This window comes from Lissotriton helveticus, chromosome 8 (genome assembly GCF_964261635.1).
Source record: "Lissotriton helveticus chromosome 8, aLisHel1.1, whole genome shotgun sequence".
Taxonomy (NCBI): Eukaryota; Metazoa; Chordata; class Amphibia; order Caudata; family Salamandridae; genus Lissotriton; species Lissotriton helveticus.
The window spans coordinates 703,942,702-703,963,000 of NC_136069.1; positions in this window are offsets into that span (position 1 = coordinate 703,942,702).

Below are 20,299 nucleotides of genomic sequence, written 5' to 3' on the forward strand. Positions count from 1 at the left end.
GTCTCTGGGCAGCTCCCCTGCCTCCCTACTAACATCGAACATGCGTTTAAGGTGCGCGCCAAGGGCATCAGGTTTAAGCTTGTAGAGCTCTATTGGGAGGCCATTAGGTCCCATGGCCTTCCCCGGGCGGAGGTCAGCTATAGCGCGTTGAAGCTCAGAGGCCTCGAGCGGGCTCTCAAGGGCAGTCCGGTCTTCCTCTGACAGACAAGGCAGTCTGATATCCGCCAGGAGGGCCACCGAGTCCTCCTCCGGCCGGTCAGACTCACGGCTGTATACTTGTTTATAGTGCCTGGCGAATTCTGCCACTATCTCCCGGGGATCAGTCACTACTATCCCCGCAGCCGTTCGTATTTCCGGCACCACTCTACTGGCCTGTTGCTTTTTGTCGAGCCAAGCTATAAGTTTCCCAGCTTTGTCTCCCTGGTCATATACCCTCCCCATCTTGTGCATGGCCGCCGTCCTGGCCTCCTGCGCGACTAAATCCCTGTATTCCTGAGTCTTCACCTGCAAGCGATGTTGTACATTAACCGCCCCCTCCTCTCGCGCCTCCCTCTCCAACTCCGCCAGATCCGCCTCCACTGTCGCAACCTGCCGTTCTCTATCCCTTCTTCCACCGGCTATGGCTGACAACGCCTCCCCCTGATCACGGTTTTGAAGGCCTCCCACAGGGTTACAGGGGAGTCAACCGATCCCACGTTATCCTCAAAGTAGTTGGTTATTGACTTTGACAACTTCGCACTGAGCTCCTCATTTTTCAGATGCCAGGCGCTGATTGGTGCAATGCATCCCTCACGTCTAGTCCCGAATGTTATGTGGGTACTAACCGGCGAGTGGTCCGATATGCCGCGAGGAAGGTGTGTAGCTTCTCGTATCACCATATCATGGTGCAGCACTGTGAGGATATAATCAAGGCGGGAGAATGATTTGTGCGGGCCAGAAAAGAAGGTGAAGTGAGCGTCAGCGGGGTGCATTAGTCGCCACACGTCCGTGAGCCCAAAGGCGTCAAGGAAGTCAGTCAACCACTTTTGCCCGTGGGGGTTGTCTGTCTAGGGTCCATGACACCACCGCATTGTAGTCCCCTCCCAGTACCAGTTGACCCTCAGGAAGGGAGAGAAGTAGTGTGCCCAAATCAGTGTACGCTTGAGTCTGCAAGCCAGGGGGGATGTATATCGAGAGTAGGTTGAGGCGGTAGCCTTCCCACCTACCGGACACCACTGCAAAACGACCCTGCGGGTCCGATTCCGAGTGATCTATGTGGAAGGGTAGTGCGCGGCGCAGCAGGACCCCAACGCCCCTGGACCCGGAAGTGAAGCCGGAGTGGACTGCAAGGGTGTATCCCCACCTATTGAGGGCCTGGCAAGTGTTCCCCATGAGGTGTGTTTCCTGCAGCAGGACTGCGTCCGGCTGGTGTCGCTTTATAAATCGTAGGACTATGGTGCGCTTCAATTTGTCCCCCAACCCGTTCACGTTCCAGCTCAAAACCCTGAGGCTCTTCTCCCATTTGCTAGCCATAACCATTGCTGTGTGACAAGATGCTATTCTGCATACTGGCGCTGAGAACAAACCTGACATTGCTGACTACACATGACTGTAAAACATCCCCAACATCCCCATCCCCCCCTGCCGCCCTCCCAACATTCAGTGTCAATACGATTTCTGATCAGTACGGCATGAGTGCATCCCTCTGGCACCCAACTGTCCCAAGCCCCCCCCCGCCCCTCACTACTCATCCCCCCAACTCCCCCCGAACACCCCCCCACCCTGCCGCCCTGCTCCGTGGGTTCAAAACTACCCACATCCCCAATTAGCAGAGTGCCTTTCGCCCCACAAACGCCTCCGAAGAGGAACTACAACAGTGAACAACCCACCCCCTTTTGAGGAGGACCTGTCACGGGAAGCGTGTGCAGGCCCCGTCACCCCCCCCCGCCCCCTACCCCCGCCTCCTGCCAACAGTACCGAAGTCCCGTGTCCCAGAAGTGTGGCGTCCATGGTCATGGGTGAAGTCCCATTAGTAACGAACCCCTCTAAGTAAACAAAGTCTAATAGGTAGGGCAACATAATCATACAATACAGTGACACTTATCAGTTCCTCGAGTTCTCGGAAGCCGTCCTCACGTATCCTGTCTCTCGACCCTCAGCTTGGACTCGCGGAGCGGGACCTCCAGGCGCGCTGACTTTGGTCCTCTCGATCAGATCTCCCGGTCGTAGAGCCCGGAGATGCATTTTGCGTGTCTCTCCAGTTCTGGGCCTCCGCTCCCTCTCCCGTCGAGGCCACCTCCCTGTCAAGCCAGTCCTGCACCTCCGCCGGCGACGTGAAAAAGAAGGACTTTCCCCCTCGGAGGACCTTGAGCTTCGCCGGGAAGAACATCATGTACCTGAGACCCCTCTCTCGGAGTGCCGCTTTCACTCCCGAAAATGACCTCCTTTCACGCTGAACCTGGAGGGTGAAATCTGGAAAGAAACGTATCACAGCGTTCTCATATAGCAGATCCCCGGATTGTCTGGCGGCCTGAAGGACGGCGTCCCTGTCTCTGTAATTCAATATTTTAGCTATAATTGTCCGTGGTGGCGCCCCCGGTTTAGGTTTCGGGATGGGCGCCCGGTGCGCGCGTTCGACCGTAAAGATGGTGGACAGACGCTTTGGTTTGAGGTGGTGAAGAATGAGTTCCTCCACGAACAGCTCCACGCTAGGCCCCTCAAGATCCTCCGGAACGCCAACGAGGCGTATGTTACTCCGTCTGGCCCTCCCTTCCTGGTCGTCCAGCCGTAGCGCCATCTGGCGATGTTGATGGACCAGGTCGTCCACTCTTTGCTCAAGACGTTTAGTGGATGCCCGCAGGTCCACTATGTCGGTTTCGTTGGCCCTGGCCTTTTCCGACGTTTTGTTGAGATCCGCCCGGAGGAGATTAACCTCTATGGCCATCTTGTCGATTTTGGTTTCAAGGGTGGTGCCCAGTCCCTGAATCGCCGTCATGATGCTAGCCAGAGAAGGTTCTTGCGGAGCCTGCTGGCCGCTCGCGGGCGGCTCTGTGCGCGGCGCACCCCTCTGCACCGTATACTTGTCAAGACTGTTCGCTTGCGAGGCCTGGCCCTGCTTAGGCCTCATGGTGAAGTCCGATTCGAGGGGGCAAGCTATGGGGCAAGTCAGTGTGCACCCAGGCTGGCGCAGGCAGAAGAGGCGTCAGGATGCAGGGCGTAGCGCAGCGCCCGAGAGAGTGCCCCCAGGGTCGGGCAGTGTGAGGCGACCGGCCCGGCCCAGATCCCAGGGCCACACCCTCCCGCCGAGCGAGGTCGTAGGCTCAGGCGAGCAAGCAGCAGAAGTAGCCGGGCAATCACCTAGGCACCACGAGGCCTGAGCACCGCCCCAGGTCCGGATGTTCACGCCTCACCTTTCCAGGCACTCCAGTGGGTCACCGTCCCCAACCAGGTTCCTGCGCCACTGTGTCCAAACGTCCGCCGGTGCCCCAACGCGAGCCCACTTCCAATGTCACCCTCCACAGGCCGGACCTCGTGTCTTCAGCGATGGGCGCGCTTCAACTTGCCAGGAAGCAGCCACCGTCCACAGCGCGCTCACATCAGCTCCAGGCCAGGGTCTCCGGCCCGCACGGCCCTTTCCCAGCACACTCCGTGGGGCGGAGGCCGGGCTACAACTGCCGCGATCGGCGCAAGTCCAGGCCCCAAGCCGGGGACTAAAGTTTTGCGGCACGCCGGCCGCGAGACTCGCACCTTCAGGGCCTTCTCCCGGCCCGCTCCGGGAGGCAGCGTATCTCGGCAACCGGAGGACGCAGAGGGGCCGGAGCCGGACCGCTGTGCGCCGCGCAGGCAGGGGAGCCCGCAAACACCAGGAGATCCGTGGGACTAACGGATAATGGACGGCTGTAGGCAGGCAAGGGGATAGGGTCGGCGGAGCCACGGGATCAAGCGGCTATCACTGTCGGCGCCAAGCCACGCCCCCAATTCTCTCTTACTTAATCCTGACTTTACATCTTCCTTTTTGACTTTCTCTGAGGAATTTTTGGAGGTTCAAGCAGACCATACTATCTCTCCACAATTACTTTGGAACACCTTCAAAACTTCTGCTTGAAGTCATACCTCTGACTTCATTTCTTGGAGAAAGATATCTTCTTAAACAACATCAATCCCTTTTACTTGATATCAAACGATTGGAACATAAATATTATACTTTTTCTTCCCCAGCTAACGTAAAGGATCTTGTACGTGGAAATTTAAAGTTTAACAAAATTTCCATAGATAATACCTATTCAATTCTGCTTCAAACTAGTGCCTGCTATTAGGGTGGGCAAAATAAAAAGGGTAAGCTCCTAGCTAATTATCTGAACATTTGTAAACAGTCCCTTATTTTAGATTCAGTAAAAAATTATAAAGATCTTCCTGTTTTTAAAGATTTTGAGACTCTGGCAGAATTTGTTAAGTATTACCAATCTCTCTACACCGCTGAATCTCCACCTCAGCCCTCTCTGATAGAAAACTATTTACTAAACTCTAAGATCTCCATTGATACTCATTGAGACCTTTCTTCCCTGGAGGCTCTCATTTCTATATCTGAGATTATTCAGGCTCTTCAGTCTCTTAAGACGTATAAGTCCCCTGGCTCAGATGGATTCAAGGATTCACCCCCAAGCTAAGCAGGGATTAAGATGGGACACAGCACAATGCCCCCACCGCCCAGCAGTGGAGCAGGTAAGACACCAGGAGATCTCCAACTCCTGCATCCTCGCCCCATTCTGTCAAAGACAGAAAAAAAGAACAGGAGGAATGCTGGGATTGGTCATCTTTTGTACTCCCAGGAGAAGGAGGTGGGGTAGGGCCAGCATTCCTTTGTTCTTTTTTCTGTTGTTAGAAAATAAAATCTCACTTTTTATGAATGGGACGAGGACAGGAGGGACCTTGGGAGATAATGCCTTCCTACAGAAGTAGGTGCACCTTACTCCTGAATTTTCATTCATTGCCACTATGAGAGTTAGAAAATGTTTGTCTTTTTCAACAATAACTTTCACAATTTTAAAACCCTTTTTTCCCAAGGGTATACTATGGCAGAGAATAAAAAATGTTGACCCCCATTTTGATAGGTATGTGTGCACCTTACTTGCACGAATATCAACATTTCAAATCCATTTACATTACAATTATGTATTTACATGTCACAAATGTGGGCGATTTGTCTGTGTGTGTAAACGCGACAACCAACAGGTTTATAGGTGTTTCAGTGCAGTGAAACGGTTTAAAGTATGTGGGATATCCACAATATATTACCAGGCATCATCCCACCATGAAAATGGTTAGAGAGTTACTATTTTAAAGAGTAGAAGCAAGTCTGCTTTATGTGTGGTAATGAAGAATCAATACCCCAAAGAACAGCAAGACTATACTTTAAGGAACAAAACCACTACTCATGCTAACAGTCGTCAGCAGTAGCAGCCACATTGCATCAACTATGTTTGACATACCACCGACTACAAGATTTGCAGTGAGAAAATGTAAGTGAAAAATTCTAGTGTTATAAATATCCTTTTCAAAATGTTCCATACCGACTCTGAGAGAATCGCTTATAATGGAGGCCACATACCTAGGAATTAATTCTTCTTATCGGATCAGGAAATTAATGCTGCACTTAAAAGAACACAAAAGGCCTGGAGCTAACAGAGGCAGCTCTGACCCCTCATTATTGCATCTGAAAAACACACTACTGCTACTAAAAATCAAATTCAAGGTCCCTATAGAACCATACAAAAACAGAACCCCAAAAATCCTGTATTAAAGCATTGACAAGAACAGATCAGTGTCCTTAAGCCTGTAGTACACAAAAGAATGGGGTCTGTAATGTTGCAGTGACCACCACCAGAGCAAGCAACGTGTGGTCTCCTATTTGTCACAGTAGGCCCAGAGTAGAACATTACACTGGCGACGAGGTGGTCTTGCCACCCCATCCCGTGCCACGCACTGCCGCTCGGTCTCTTCCGAGCCTGCTGCTGCAGCCTCTGCGGTCTGTCCCTACCGGCGTGTCCAGCGCCCCTGCCGGAAGTCAAACTCCCTACACCCCGGCGGACGACCTTACCGGACGGCGGCCCTGCCACGCAACACCTTTGTCCCCGGCCATCAGGACCCACCGCTGCTCCTTGGCGCCCCGACGAGCGGTTGCAGCCTGCGACGGTGGCCCGCAGCATCCTGGCCCCGCCTCTCCACCCTGGCTAGCGGCCTCGCTGGCCTCAGGTGCGTGCTTTGCTGCCCCGGCGCCTCCACCGCCTCCTCCGTGCACCCGCTCCCATCTCCGGCCAAGTGCCAGCCCCCCTACGCCGCTGGGCCTACCACGTGCGCTGAGCGTGCGCTTCCTCACGCTTCCCGCGTGCACCGCTGTGGCCCCTGCCGGTTCCCATGCATTTTGCGTGTGGCGGCCCTGCCGTTCCTCATGCATCTCGCGTGCAACGCTGTTTTGGACACTCCAAGGCCCCGGGTAGCCACCCCCAGCGTGCTCCTGTGCTCCTGACCCTCTGGTGAACCTGCACACCCAGCTGACGGCTCCTGCCATTTCCCCCAATGGCCATGGCCGTTGTGCCCCCGCTCAAGCCCTTCGCAGTCACGGGCACGCCGCCGTTGCAGGCGGCTCGGTGGAGGAAATGGGTGGAACGCCTGGAGAACTACTTCGTGGCGGCAGACATCACGGTTGAACGACGGCGTGCGATGCTATTGCACCTAGGAGGCGAGGCGATCCGCGACACCTCAAAGGACTTGGCGGAAGGAGGCCCGCCCCGGAACTACGCCACGCTACGCGACGCCATAACGGAATACTTGGAACCATTCGCCAGTGCGGATTATGAGAGATTCCTGCTCCGCTAAGCCCGCCAGCTCCCTGAAGAATCGGTAGACGTCTTCTATGCGAGACTAAAGAAGTTGGCCAGCACGTGCACCCTCCCGGATGTCGACGACGAGATCCGCGCCCAGTTCATTCAAGGCTGCGCTTCCTCGAAACTGCACGAAAGAGTCCTGGAAACGGACAACATGCCCATGCACGACATCCTGGCGTTAGGGCGATCCAAAGAACTGTCGAAGGCCAGAGACGCGCACATGGAGCCCAAACCCGCAGTCGCAGTCAAAGTGGAACCGGTGTGAGAAGAAAAAGCAGGGTGGCCCACCCCGGAGAGTGAGACAGCTAGAACCACTGCCAAACACCTCCACCAACAGCGACATGGACGATGACGATGCCGACGCAGCCTTCGTCCACGTTGTGCGAATGCTCAACACCCTGGCAGCTACACCATCCGCAGAACCCATGTGCACAGTCAACGTGCAAGATCAAGCTGTGGCGGCCCTGATTGACACCGGAGCGACGATCAATCTCATGGCGTCCAGCGTATACAGGACATTAGACACTCCACCAGTACTCCATCCCACGAGAATACAGGTATACGCCTATGGCACCAGTCGGCCACTACGCCTGTGTGGGGTCTTCCGGACAGCACTGTCACACAACTCAACTCACCTTCACACCAAAGTCTATGTGTCGCAAGAGGGATCCGGATTCCTACTTGGGTGCAGAACGGCCCAAGACCTGGGACTGATACACTTCGCACTCACAGTCCAAGCCCACAGCCTCGACCATCTTGTGCTAGAACACACCTCACTGTTTGAGGGGATTGGCTGCTTGAAAGGACCCGCCATCCATCTCCACATAGACCAATCGGTCACCCCAGTGGCCCTCCGGCACCGACGTATCGCGTTCCACCTACAACCCAAAGTGGAAGCGGAACTGTGGGTACTCGAGAGAGCTGGAATCATCGAAAGGGTAAGCGGGCCCACTCCATGGGTGTCGCCCATCGTAGTAGCCAAGAAACCGAAGCAACCCGACGCTGTGCGGATCTGCGTTGACATGCGCATCCCCAACCTCGCTATCAAGCGAGAGCGCATCTGACGCCAACCATAGACGACATCAGTGGAGAGTTATCAGGCTCAAAGTGGTTTTCGAAGATGGACCTGAGATCAGGATACCACCAAATTCCGCTACACCCAGACTCACACCCGATCACAACTTTCTCCACCCACGCAGGCCTGTGGAGGTATACCCGGCTCAACTTCGGGATATCAAGCGCAGCAGAGGTGTTTCAGAACATCATTCAGAATGTCCTGCAAGGGCTGGACGGCGTGTTAAACGTAAGCGACGACATCTTGGTCCACGCCCCGACCTTGGATGAACACATCCGGCGCCTCCAAGCCGTCTTTGCCAGACTACAAGAGCGGGGTCTAACCCTCCACAGGGAGAAATGCGAGTTCTTATGAAAAGACATTAGCTTCTTTGGCTACAAATTCTCTGACCAGGGTGAAGGACCGGACCCTGACAAGGTCAAAGACATCCACGAAGCTTCCGCTTTCAGTTTTCTTGGAATGGTCACATACTGCGGGAGGTTCATCAAAGATCTGTCAGACCTCACCGGCCCCCTCCGTGACCTCACGAAGTCTACAGCCACTTGGGAGTGGGGGCCAGAACAGCAAGAATCCTTCCAGAAAACCAAAGCAGCACTCTCTGCGGACACAACCCTGGCCTACTTCGACCCTCGGAACGAATCACAGCTCGTGGTGGACGGAAGCCAGACAGGTTTAGGAGCCGTCCTGACTCAACAACAATCATGCGGGGAATGGGCCCCCGTGGCGTATGCGAGTAGAACCCTCACGGCAACGGAGCAGCGATACTCACAGATCGAGAGGGAGGCCATCGCCATCTTGTGGGGGTGCCGGCATTTTCACATCTACTTGTACGGGCACCCGTTTGTAGTGATTACGGACCACAAACCCCTCGTCCCACTCTTCCAAGGGTCATCTTCACGGCCCCCCCTCGCATTCAGAAGTGGGTACTCCAGCTCCAAGAAATCCAATTCACCGTGGAGTATCGGCCCGGCACCCGAAACCCTGCCGACTACCTGTCGAGGCACGCCCGCCCGGTCACTGAAGCGGAAGCTGCTGAAGCCGATGCCACTGAGGAATACGTCAGGATGATTGTGGAAATATCTAGACCCCTGCCGATCTCCCTAGAAGACGTGACGCAAGCCACCAAGGACGACGATTGTTTGCAGATCGCCATCCAGGCTGTCAAGTCGGGAAACTGGAAGCCACTCCAGAGTCCAGCGTCCTTCCGCACCCTGAACGCCCAAGCGACACTGAGAGCACTCCACCAAGTCCGAGGCGAACTGTCCATCTCTCCGGAAGGATGTCTCCTGAGAGGCCCTCGCCTGGTGCTGCCTGACAACCTCACACAGCAAGCAGCCCTCCTGGCCCATGGCGCACACCAAGGCATTGTAAAATTTAAAAAAATGACTTCGGAGCAAACTCTGGTTCCCAGGACTTGACAAGATAGTGGAAGAGGTCGTCCAGCGATGCCCTGTGTGCCTAGCAACCAGCCTGGCCAACCCTCCAGCGCCTGTGATCACAGAGGAGGGACCGACATCCCCACGGGTGCGCGCGAGCGCAGATTTTGGCAGCCTTCCCGGTGGGAAGTACATGTTTGTGGTGGTAGATGACTCCTCAAGATACCCCGAAATCGAGATCCTGCCCTCCACCGCAGCCTCCGACGTGATTCCCAAGCTGGAAAAGATAATCGCCACCCATGGCCTCATGGAGGAACTACGCACAGACAATGGGCCCCCCTTCAACAGCTGTGAACTAGCAGAATACCTACAATCACACCGCATCAAACACAGCAAGATAACCCCATGATGGCCTCAAGCCAACGGGGAAGTTGAGAGGCTGATGAGGATTTTGAACAAGACTATTCAAATTGCAATGACGGATGGCCAAAGCCTAGAGCTGGCCCTTTACCAGTTCCTACGGGAATACAGGCTAACACCCCGCTGCACCACGGGAGTTCCTCCAAGCCGTCTATGTTTCAATAGGGCAGTTATGGACACTATCCCACACCACCCCATGTGGGCATCGTCTCCAACTCCTTGCAACCGATCCACGGAACAGCGAACAAAGTCTAACAGAGATGCATCCCGGAGAAGAAGAGCTGCGGACAGCCCCATCCAAGTCGGCGACCGGGTGCTCGTGAAAGACCGCCATCCAGGCGGGAAGTTCTGCCTCCCATTCGAGCTAGACCCATGGACTGTCATCAACGTCAATGGCACCATGATCACGGCGGCAAGAGGTAGAGAGAGAGTCACAAGAAATGTATCGTTCTTTAAGAAAATCATGAGTGGAGAAAGTGACGAGTTCCCCGACCCCGCAGAGCCCTGCCCAGGACCGCCCCAAGGCCCAAGAGAATCAGCGGAAGAAGACATCCCCAGCGAGGACAAACACCCAAGAACAGGCTCAGCCACACCGGCCCAAAGTGGACTCGAGTCGCCAGTGGCCCAAAGCCACCCAGGAGCTACGGAGGCAAATGACTCTGAAGAACTAGTTCAAACTCCATCAGGCGAGCGCAGCCAAAGCAGGTACAATCTGCGCCCTTGCCCGAAGCCGTCCCAGAGGTACCGAGACTTCGTGGCCCGATGCAGACGGTGAAGGAGTTCGAGCTGTACTTCTGCCTCCGTAAAAGTAAGACTGTTCCTTTTGCATCCTTGCAGTTTCCAGAGACTATGTTCTGAATTTTGATAAGTCATGTTATGTTGATTTTGATGTTTCACTTTGGGGTAAAGGAGGAATGTAATGTTGCAGTGTGTGGGTGCAACCACTGTGGCTCTCAGCCGAGATAGCCTTGGTGCTCCGCCCCCCCCACGAGCGTGGGATAGTTGGTTCTGCCCGACGTTAGCACAGAGGGCACGTTAAGTAATTAATAAAAGGCCCAGGACCCTGGGCGTGGCAGGCATTGCACTGACCACCAGAGAAAGCAACGTGTGGTCTCCTATTTGTCACAGTAGGCCCAGAGTAGAACATTACAGGGTCGGGCGGTGAAATATGCAGGGCCGGACTGCAGGGTCCGGACTGATTACTGGGCGTTTTGGAATGCTGCCGAGCTGGGGGCTGATTTCGTTGATGGGGACCTGCGTGTGCTGAACGGAATTTGTGTTTCTTTATTTATTTCCAAGCCCACGCAGGTCCCCATCAACAAAATCAGCCCTCACCACAGTGAAATCAGCCCCCAGCTCGGCAGCATTCCAAAATGTCCGGTAGTCAGCCCGGCCCTGGTATATGTATAGGGCATGTATGGATTTTTCATTTGAATTGTGCATAGGAAGGACTAAACCAAGGAGAAATGTATATTTTTGTTCTGTATTCCATGGTTTGAATGCGCCTCCTACTCAGAAATGGAATGCACGTTGGAAATACAATTTTTACAACAAATAAACGTGACGATTAATAGGTTTTCTAATATTGTTCTATATGTTTGATTCCTTCGGTTAGCATTGTATCGGGGCTTCTATTGGCATAAATAGCACAAAGATGTCACTGAATTCACCCAATTACATAGCGAGTCAAGTGTATCAGGACAAGCTATTCTCTATTGCAAAAATATCGAGCATCTTTACTTTTTAAAACAATGTTTTTTTGCAATATATTGCCTTTATCTGAACACCTACTTATATCAGGAGTTCTGCATTTTGAGTACGATAATCTTTTTGCTCATGTTCTTTCTCGGAACAATGCTCTCCCATTATTATTTGACGAAGCACTTTTGCTTTTCAAAAGTTTCTATTATTAGAGCCACGAAAAGCTACATAATAATATTAGAACTGCAAGTACTGAGTTACAGACTAGCTTTCGTTTTTCCTAACCACTATATTGCTGCACATATGACAATTGTCTAACTACAGAGACCCTCATTGCAATGTAAGTGGTGAATTTGAGTTGGCACACAATTAGTTTTTCTGCCCCATTTCCTTTTGTATGTAAGGTGGCAATATTTTTCTGATAGACTCTTTTTTCCTGCACACATTAGTTCAGGTTTTAACTAAATTGGTCTATCTGGTGAATACAGGTTCCAGTTCTGACTATTATAGCTCTGTAAGTGGTAAACATGCATTTTCATCAATACAAAATACATACATTGAAAATTATCCCTCATACCAATCAGCAGGACATTGAATGGGGAGGAAAGTCATCATCATAAAACCTTATTTAGTTTTTTAAGAGGTAAAACCATAAATAACCACAAACAATAAAACAATAAACAATCAAAAATTAAAAGACTGTCTCATCATCACACCATTTAAAGAAAACATGCAATGTGAAAAGAGGAACGTTCATCATGTAGTAATTGTAAGTGAATCAATGCTGGTCGAACCTGTAAACAGTTAAAATATTTGAAGAACGGTATTAGAAATCTCATCCAAAGGTGTTCATAAAAATCACAATATATTATTAAATGGAGGGTATTTTGTGTGGGTATCTGATCACAACCACAAGGGTATATATTTTTTTACTTGGCTCCGACCTCTCAGAACTGCAAATAAGCAATGTACCAGATTAAACATGAACCATGTTAATAAAAAGCGATTAATACTATTCTCAACAAAAGTGTTACGTGGTTCAATTAACAGTGAGGTATTTAATAAAAAATAAGTGGAAACTGAAGGTTTGTGCAATTCCATAGTTTTTCGCAAGAAGGTAAGTCATACCTGGGGAAAATGGTTTAGTGCATTATTTGTCTTTACAAGTCAGTTTTACCTTGAGGAAATTGGGTTAATGGTTGAGGTGGGTGAATCCCTAAGTAGCAGCCACAATTTCTGAAAATGTGAAGTCACAAGCAAACCCCAAATTAAACTGTGTTCCACCCTCTGGTAGCTTGGCACAGCACAGTCAGGCTTAACTTAGAGGCAATGTGTAAAGTATTTATGCTGCACTTCAAACAGTAATAAAGTGAAAACACAGCACAAGAAAAATGTCACACAAATGTAAAGAATAGCGTATACTTTAATAAATTGAGTCCAAAAATCCAAACAGTAGAACTAGAGACATGACATTTCAAAGTTATAAGTGAAAGTTGTGCTTTGATGCACAAAGTGCCATGTGTGGTATTCTGGTCATGATGGACCTGGACAAAGTCACAAGTTCAGGCCAACCACAATGCACTGGGTGCTGGATATAGGGTCAAGGTAAGGCACGCTGAACAAAGTACCTTAAATCCTGGTTGTGAAGAGGTGCAAGATAGATGAATCGTGCTGCAGCAGTTTCAAGGAAGTTGCGAGGCTGCTATGCCAATTTAAAGGGAAGTCCTCTGTCAAGACTGCATCACGCATCATGCAGTGGCTGTTTTGATGATGCTGTGGGCTGTGATGTGAGGTCCTACATCGGCAAGGCATAGTGCAGCGCATTTTCAATAAGACTATGAGAAGATGCATCGTGCTGTGTTGGTTCTGATCACAGGAACCCAGCTGGGATGGCAGAGCACCATAAGGGTCCAGGACTGGGGTGGCACCATTTGTGTTGCAAGGCTTACAGCAGACAGAGTCGAGGTGCTGGATTCAAGTTGGTTGGAGCCTTTAAGGCCCCAGAAACTCTGATCAGGAGGCCAGCCAACAAGTCCTTAGAGTCACTCTGGTGGTCCTGAGATCAAGATGCAGGTCCTGTCCTTTTCACTCATGCAGCAGGGCAGCAGGGCAACAGAGTAGAAGTCCTTCTGGCAGAGTAGCACAGCAGTCCCTATAAGTCTTCCACAGATCCAGAGGTGTGCTGAAGAGTGGTTCAGAGGGTCATATTTTTTATCCCTGGTGGCATTTTTGAAGTAGGAGACATTTCTAGAGAATTCTCTTTGACATTCTTAACGATTCTTGCCTCCCCTTCCCAGGCTCCAAGCTGGTTGCATAAACAAAGCAGTGGTGACAAGCCCACAGTATGAAGATAGGGTGCAGCTTATTCATTTGCAAGTGGGGTTATGCCCTGCTCTGCCATCTCCCCATTTTTAGAGTGGATGGTCTATCCAGGCGCAGCTAAACCACCTACTATGTGGCTGTCTGGGAGGACTTAATAAAACCCAAATACACTTGGTCATGTGACCCAGGAACAGGTTGCAGGCACCAAATAGTTAGGACAAGAAAATGCCAACTTTATGAAAGTGCCCTTTTCAGAATACTGACTTAAAATCCGACCTTACCATTAAAGAAGGTTTTAAATTAAAACTCAATGTTATCTGATGTGAAAGGTAGACCTTGCAGTAATGAAAAATGAATTTATGAGTTTTTCTCTACTGGGACATGTAAAACCTATAACCCCATGTCCAACTTTTTAAGTACACTGCACCCTGCCCTATGGGCTGTTTTGGACTTTCCCTAGATATGTGAAAACTGCAAGTGTGCAATAAAGTGCAAACGAACTGCTCTAAATAAGACAATATGTTCACTTACCAAGTAACCCACTGTATTTACTTGAACAGGTAAGGGAATGGGTACCATTTAATGCATTTAACGTTGTGTATACATTGGAGTGGGTGAGACTGCATATATATTTCCTTATACAATGTATGTATATTTTGACCTTTTGCACGAAAACCATGCAATGCACCTGCTCAGTGTATTAGTTGATCATCTTCATGCCATTTCCTACTTAAACTAGTCACCCATGTGGATAAAATTACGTAAAAAATATAGGCATAAGAAAAAAAGTGTGTGAATTAAGTGACAGCCAATAAGTGGGATTTATGTAAGATAAAGATCACCTAAGCCTAGCATCAACTCACACCTGTGGTGACACAGGTTAAATAGCGAGTGACCATAGGTGTAAAATGGTCTAAGTGTAAGCTTTGATAATGTTACACCTGATTAGACCTACCGTGTTCATACCATTAGAAACCCTATTGGTTGATGCTTGCAAAGAGCTTGAGTATCAAAAAACAACATTTTTATAATCTCTGATTATCTTTACCAAAGTTACCAAACAAAAAAGTACAGCTAAAGGCATAAATGGAGCACCCAAAATTCCTGATAGTGTGGGGCATGATATTGGTGTACTATGAGGAATTGGGAATTACCGTAAGTATTGGTGTTTTCAGAACAATTTTCTGTGGATGTGTTCCACCGGGGTTTACCAGGCAAAATATAGCTATGAAAATCATGAGAGTGCAGAATTGCAGCACAACTTGGAATGTCACTTGAGCCAGGAGCTCCCATTCCTGGTTGAATCAGTGTTTTCCCTGATCATCTGAAAGAGGCTTCAAGTGTGCAAATTATGATTCCACCACGTGCAGTGGTGGAAATACAGTAGCATCTTCAACTGTTTGATGTATATCATTTGATTGCTACCAATTCATCTTCACACTTGTGTCAGACATCTAAAAGTAAATGCAGGATTCTAAGTTTTGACATACATTAATTTTGCTGTAATGTTCATTGCAAATGCCAATGGGACCCATACATTTGGCATAAACAGATTAATTCATCGGTTCAGTATGCACAAAGCTGACCTGTATATTTTGTGATGGGAACCTTCATGTCTCATGTACTGGAGTGCCACAAATCTTATGCATTTGTAGTAGTTATATCTATGCGCTGGATATGAAAGTGGCATGAGAAGGCCTGGAGTTAACAGCATCCAGTGTATCTGCCTTCACATTATAGTGTTATATTAACATATTTCTTCGATACTGATAAAGTGATTAACTAGTAGGCTGCTTGCTGTGCCAGTATTGGGAGGAAAAGAAAATTCAATGCTCGGAGGCTAAGGGAACGTGAATGTCTGGTGATTTTCTTGTTCGGCATACATTGACGAAGTCTATTTCGAAATATAAAGGTGTCCCACCAGTTTGTGATTGCTTTAGATGCCATCTAACAAATATATGATCCACTCTCTCTTTCATCTTTAAAAATGGTTTTCAATAGTCTCTTGCAGAAAATGAACATTTTTCGTGGAATATATTGGAAATGTGACTTAACATGCAGTGCAGGCCAATATCAAATTTTCTATTAGCACAATTCTATTTGCAAATTAGCAATCTTAAGTGTTTTTTAATTGAAGAGTTCTTTATTGACAAATTGATCCCTTGAGCTTAGAGCCTCTCCCAAAATAGCTTGTTCAGAACGACGTTTTCTACAGCTCAAATTACTAATTAGGCCCTTTTTTGCGCGTTAGAAGTTAGAAGCTGTTCTTTCCATGTCGCAACTAAATCAATCAAATGAAAAGTTCAATAGATGTTTTTGTTGTTTTCTAAACATTTTTAGAATTTGTTCAATTTCTTTCAATGTTCCATCCGGCATATCTTTGTTGCCAATGAGTGGTCAACTTCCTTTAAAATTATTCGAAGCCGAAAATATAGTCAGTGATTTTGTAGTTTAAAGAAAGGCTTCTATATATTTTATATCATATGTAGACATTTGTCGAGTAGATAATACACATTAAGCATGCACATTTTGACATAAGTTACTTTCCAAGGTCACAATGTAATATGTAATGTTATATGGTAGATGTATATCACACTTGTTTCCCACTTAGTTTGTTCATGACCTCACACCATCATTCATGAAAATAAAACATAGAATCAGCTCTTGTAATTGACGTCCAATATGTTACACTAGCCCAAATGGCTTTCGGGAGTGGCTCGACCTCGTGTAGCCTATGCTTTAAAAGGATTACAGATGTTTGCTGCATCGAAGTATTTACCTGCCAAAGTCAATACTAGAATAGAAATAGCTCATTAAAAAGCATTCCTGTTGACTAAGTTCAACCGGTAGCACAGGCCTTTAGATAACTGGGCCCATATTTATCAAGATTTTGCTTCTCGCTTGCAAGGGGACGCAGTGTGATGCAAACCCTAAATAAGATGTGTCAAGCCACACAAGACCACCTTATGTGGCCCTGCATGGCCAGATAAATCTAAAGTAACACAAGGCAGTGCAAATCGGGGCCTTGCATTACTCTGTGGCAGGAAGGTGTGCCATGGGTGAAGAGTGGGTGTTCCCCCGCATCCAACCATGGGTTCTCACACATTCCGAGATTTACCAGCACTGATAGACATGGGAATGCATCAGAATTGTATGCCTCCCCACCAGAGGCATAACAAGGAGAAATATCTTTATTTCTCCTTGCTGTTTCCTATTTCTACGTGTGCTGCATTTTGCAGCACACATAGAAAGAGGAAAATGCCTCTGAGGATTGGTTTTTGTGCAGGAAGGTGCCCTTTCCTACACAAAAACAATATTACCTACAATGCAAGCACTTTGCACTATGGAGCAAGGGTGTCTACATTGGCCCTAGGCAGCAGTTTGTGTGCCAGTGCAGGAAGAGAGCAGGAATGCGCTGTATAATGTTAAATCTACACTCCTGCCTGCTTCTTTTCACGCAGTGCAAATTGTTGGTAAATGTGGCTCCCAGACTGCAAGAAATGTACTTGGATAATTAAGTGCTTCCAGAGATTTATTTAGTATGTACTCCCCACCCTAACTGAAGGAATTTGGTAATGGTGAATCCTTTCCTAATGGCTGGGTAGGGTAGGGTTCTGGAAAGTGGTTATTGCAAAATCACAGATTGCTGAACTGCTTTATTGTGTATGGTTATTAAAACTCTTACAAACTAGTGCACTTAAAAATCTAAAAAAACATGTATTCGATCAAAATATCCGTAACAGACAACAGTAATTTTACAGAACATTATTCATATATGGCAACTAAAAAACATTAAAAACCAATTATTTGAAAAATTAGTACTTATTGATACATTAAAGCAATAATCACTTAAAAAAACATGATCAAAGATCTGGCTAAAGTGAATTAGGCTAATCACAATTGCATTGATGTATTATAGTTGACTATGTGGACAGATTTTGTGGTGGTGGCTGGCCTTCTCTAATCTGACCTCTCAAGGACATCTTAAGGGTTTTGGTGGGCCCCAAGCCAAACGTATTTTGGGAGCCCCTCTTCAGAATATTTATGAATTTATGATCTATTTTCAGCTCTTTCCTGCCCGTTTGGCCAGGTCATTGACAGTGCGCAGGCAACCTCATCCAAATTCTAAATGTGCTTCCATCTAATATTCTTGGGTAGTGATGTTTTCAATATTGGAACGCAGCAGCAGCTCACTACTTTTACTGCAATTAATCTCTGTCTCACCCTCCCATTTCGCATATGTGAGATCCTGTATTGATCTGAAAGAAACTTTTTTAATGGATGTTGCATGAAACACAAACAGTTTAAGAATTATTCAAGGTCACCAGAGCAAGCCTCTCTGCAGAACAGAGGTGTCTCTATTAAGGGGCCCCCTGATAGGCTGGGGCCCTGGGTCAGAGCCCACTTTGCCCATGCCTTAAAATGTCTCTGGACCTCTGCCAGCATAGTCAACTTTGTAAAGGCGATATTTAAGGCGATATTTAAATGCAATCTGTTGGGGTCCAAGAATGCAATGATTGCTTGTCTACAGTATCAAATACCATGCTCATTAAACAATTTTCTCAACAAGGATCCTGTTTACCTAGTAGACAAGGACAGATGCCAAGGATGTGAATAATAGTCTCAGTTGCTGAATGCATAGGGCACAGACATCTCTAGGCTGAGGTTTAATTCATGGTGGAGCAAAATTGTATGTTTTTTTTCCTCATTCACCTCAGATCACAGTCGACATTAGGTGGGCTGTCAATACCATTTCAGGGCTTCAAGGAAACATAGGCAATTGAGTAGGAGATCTGGGGCAATGCCCGCCTACTGGTATGTCGGAACCCCCAGAATGCCGCTGACCCCTTTGTAGAGGAGGAGAAGATCTCACTGTCTTCAGGTGGATTATGACCGAAGGCTGTTGGTGTGGGCCTGCAAATGATGGAAACTAGACAAACCAAGAAAGGTCCAACCAAGCCTGAGAGTTTCGAAAGAGGCATAATCATAGGACCCAAAGGATAATTTGATAATATCAAACACAATTTTAAACAATTTTAAAGCCCTAGACTTCACCCACCCCAAGTCAAACTAATGCAGAGACCAATTGAGCAGACTGTTCCATATTGCTATCCCTTTTCTATTCGGCAGTTTGCCCAAGTCTATCTTAGAGGTCTTATATATAGAGGACAGCCATTTTGAGTGCATGGGATGTGTGGCCTCTACCCATTTCCTGCAAATTTTTCTCCATGCCAACAAAATTGCGTAGAATAGAAAACCCCTTATGGGACCTGAAACTTCACTGCTTATTCCATAAATGATCAAAGTGAGGGGACTCTGAACTGGAGTTCCCATAATTTCAGCCAAAGTTGCCCCTACCCTCTCCCAGAACTCTGTTAGCCCAGGACAGTCTTTAAACATATGTATGTCCGAAGCATTTGCTAGGCCGCATTTCTTACAGATTACTGGGGGGCCATTAGTTCTTTTAGCAAGTCTTGCTGGAGATACGTAGGCTCTATGAGTGGTGAAATAGTGGTTCGTCCTAAGCCAGGCAGGTTTTACAATAGCTAACAAGGTTTAGAAGGAAGTCTGCCACTAGTCCTCCCAGTTCTCGTCTGGCATATGAGCTTTCCACAGATCTACCGCCAATTTAAAATCTCCATCTATGGCTTCCTCTATAGCCCCGTAAAAAAAGAAGCCCTCCTTTCTCATCCTGTGTCTTAACATCAATTGTTCCTCAATAATGTTCCCTATACCTATTGGCTTTTTGAAATTCTGTGACCAACTCTGCAATTGTGAGTATTTAAACCTAGACATGCCCTCCTCTGCTTACTATGTAGAGATACTCATGGTAAGAGTGACCCCTCAAAAGTCAAATCTCTCCACACAGTAAGCACAGCTGTCCTGAGTGGTGTGGCTTACTTATCTTTTAGACCTTCTGGAGTCCCTGGTGAGTACCATATAGGGGCTAAACTTGAAAAAAATAGTTCAAACCCATACATTGTTTTATTCTGGCCCACATACGGGCTGCTGCCAATAGAACTTTCAGCTTGATCTTTTTAAAGTACTTTTAGTCAATGTATTTAAAAAGGAACCCCTCCAGTGGCAAACCCAGCCCCTCAATCAAAGCAAAAAACATAGCTCCCCTATCTGTGCTATCTGGGGATTTAATGAGCATCCTAGAATGTGATAGTTGAAAAGCCCTGTCATAGTACTGAAGATCCAGGAGGGTGAGACCCCCTTTCTCCCTTCTACGCCTGACCTTCTTCCATGCCATCCTTGTGGCCTTGTATGCCCAAGCAAATGAATTGATAGCTTGCTGTAACTTATCAATCACCTGTTTTTCAAAATGTAGGGGAATGGTGTTGAAGAGAAATGTATTTTTCGGTAATATGATCATTTTAATTAAGTTGATCCGACCTAGGATGGTCAGTGGAAGATGGGCCCAGGACTTCATAAGTTTCTGGCAATCTATAGAAATATTAGTAGGATTGGTAAGTTTCTGGCAATCTATAGAAATATTAGTAGGATTGGTCCCAGCAATCTTGTCTATGTTCTGTGCT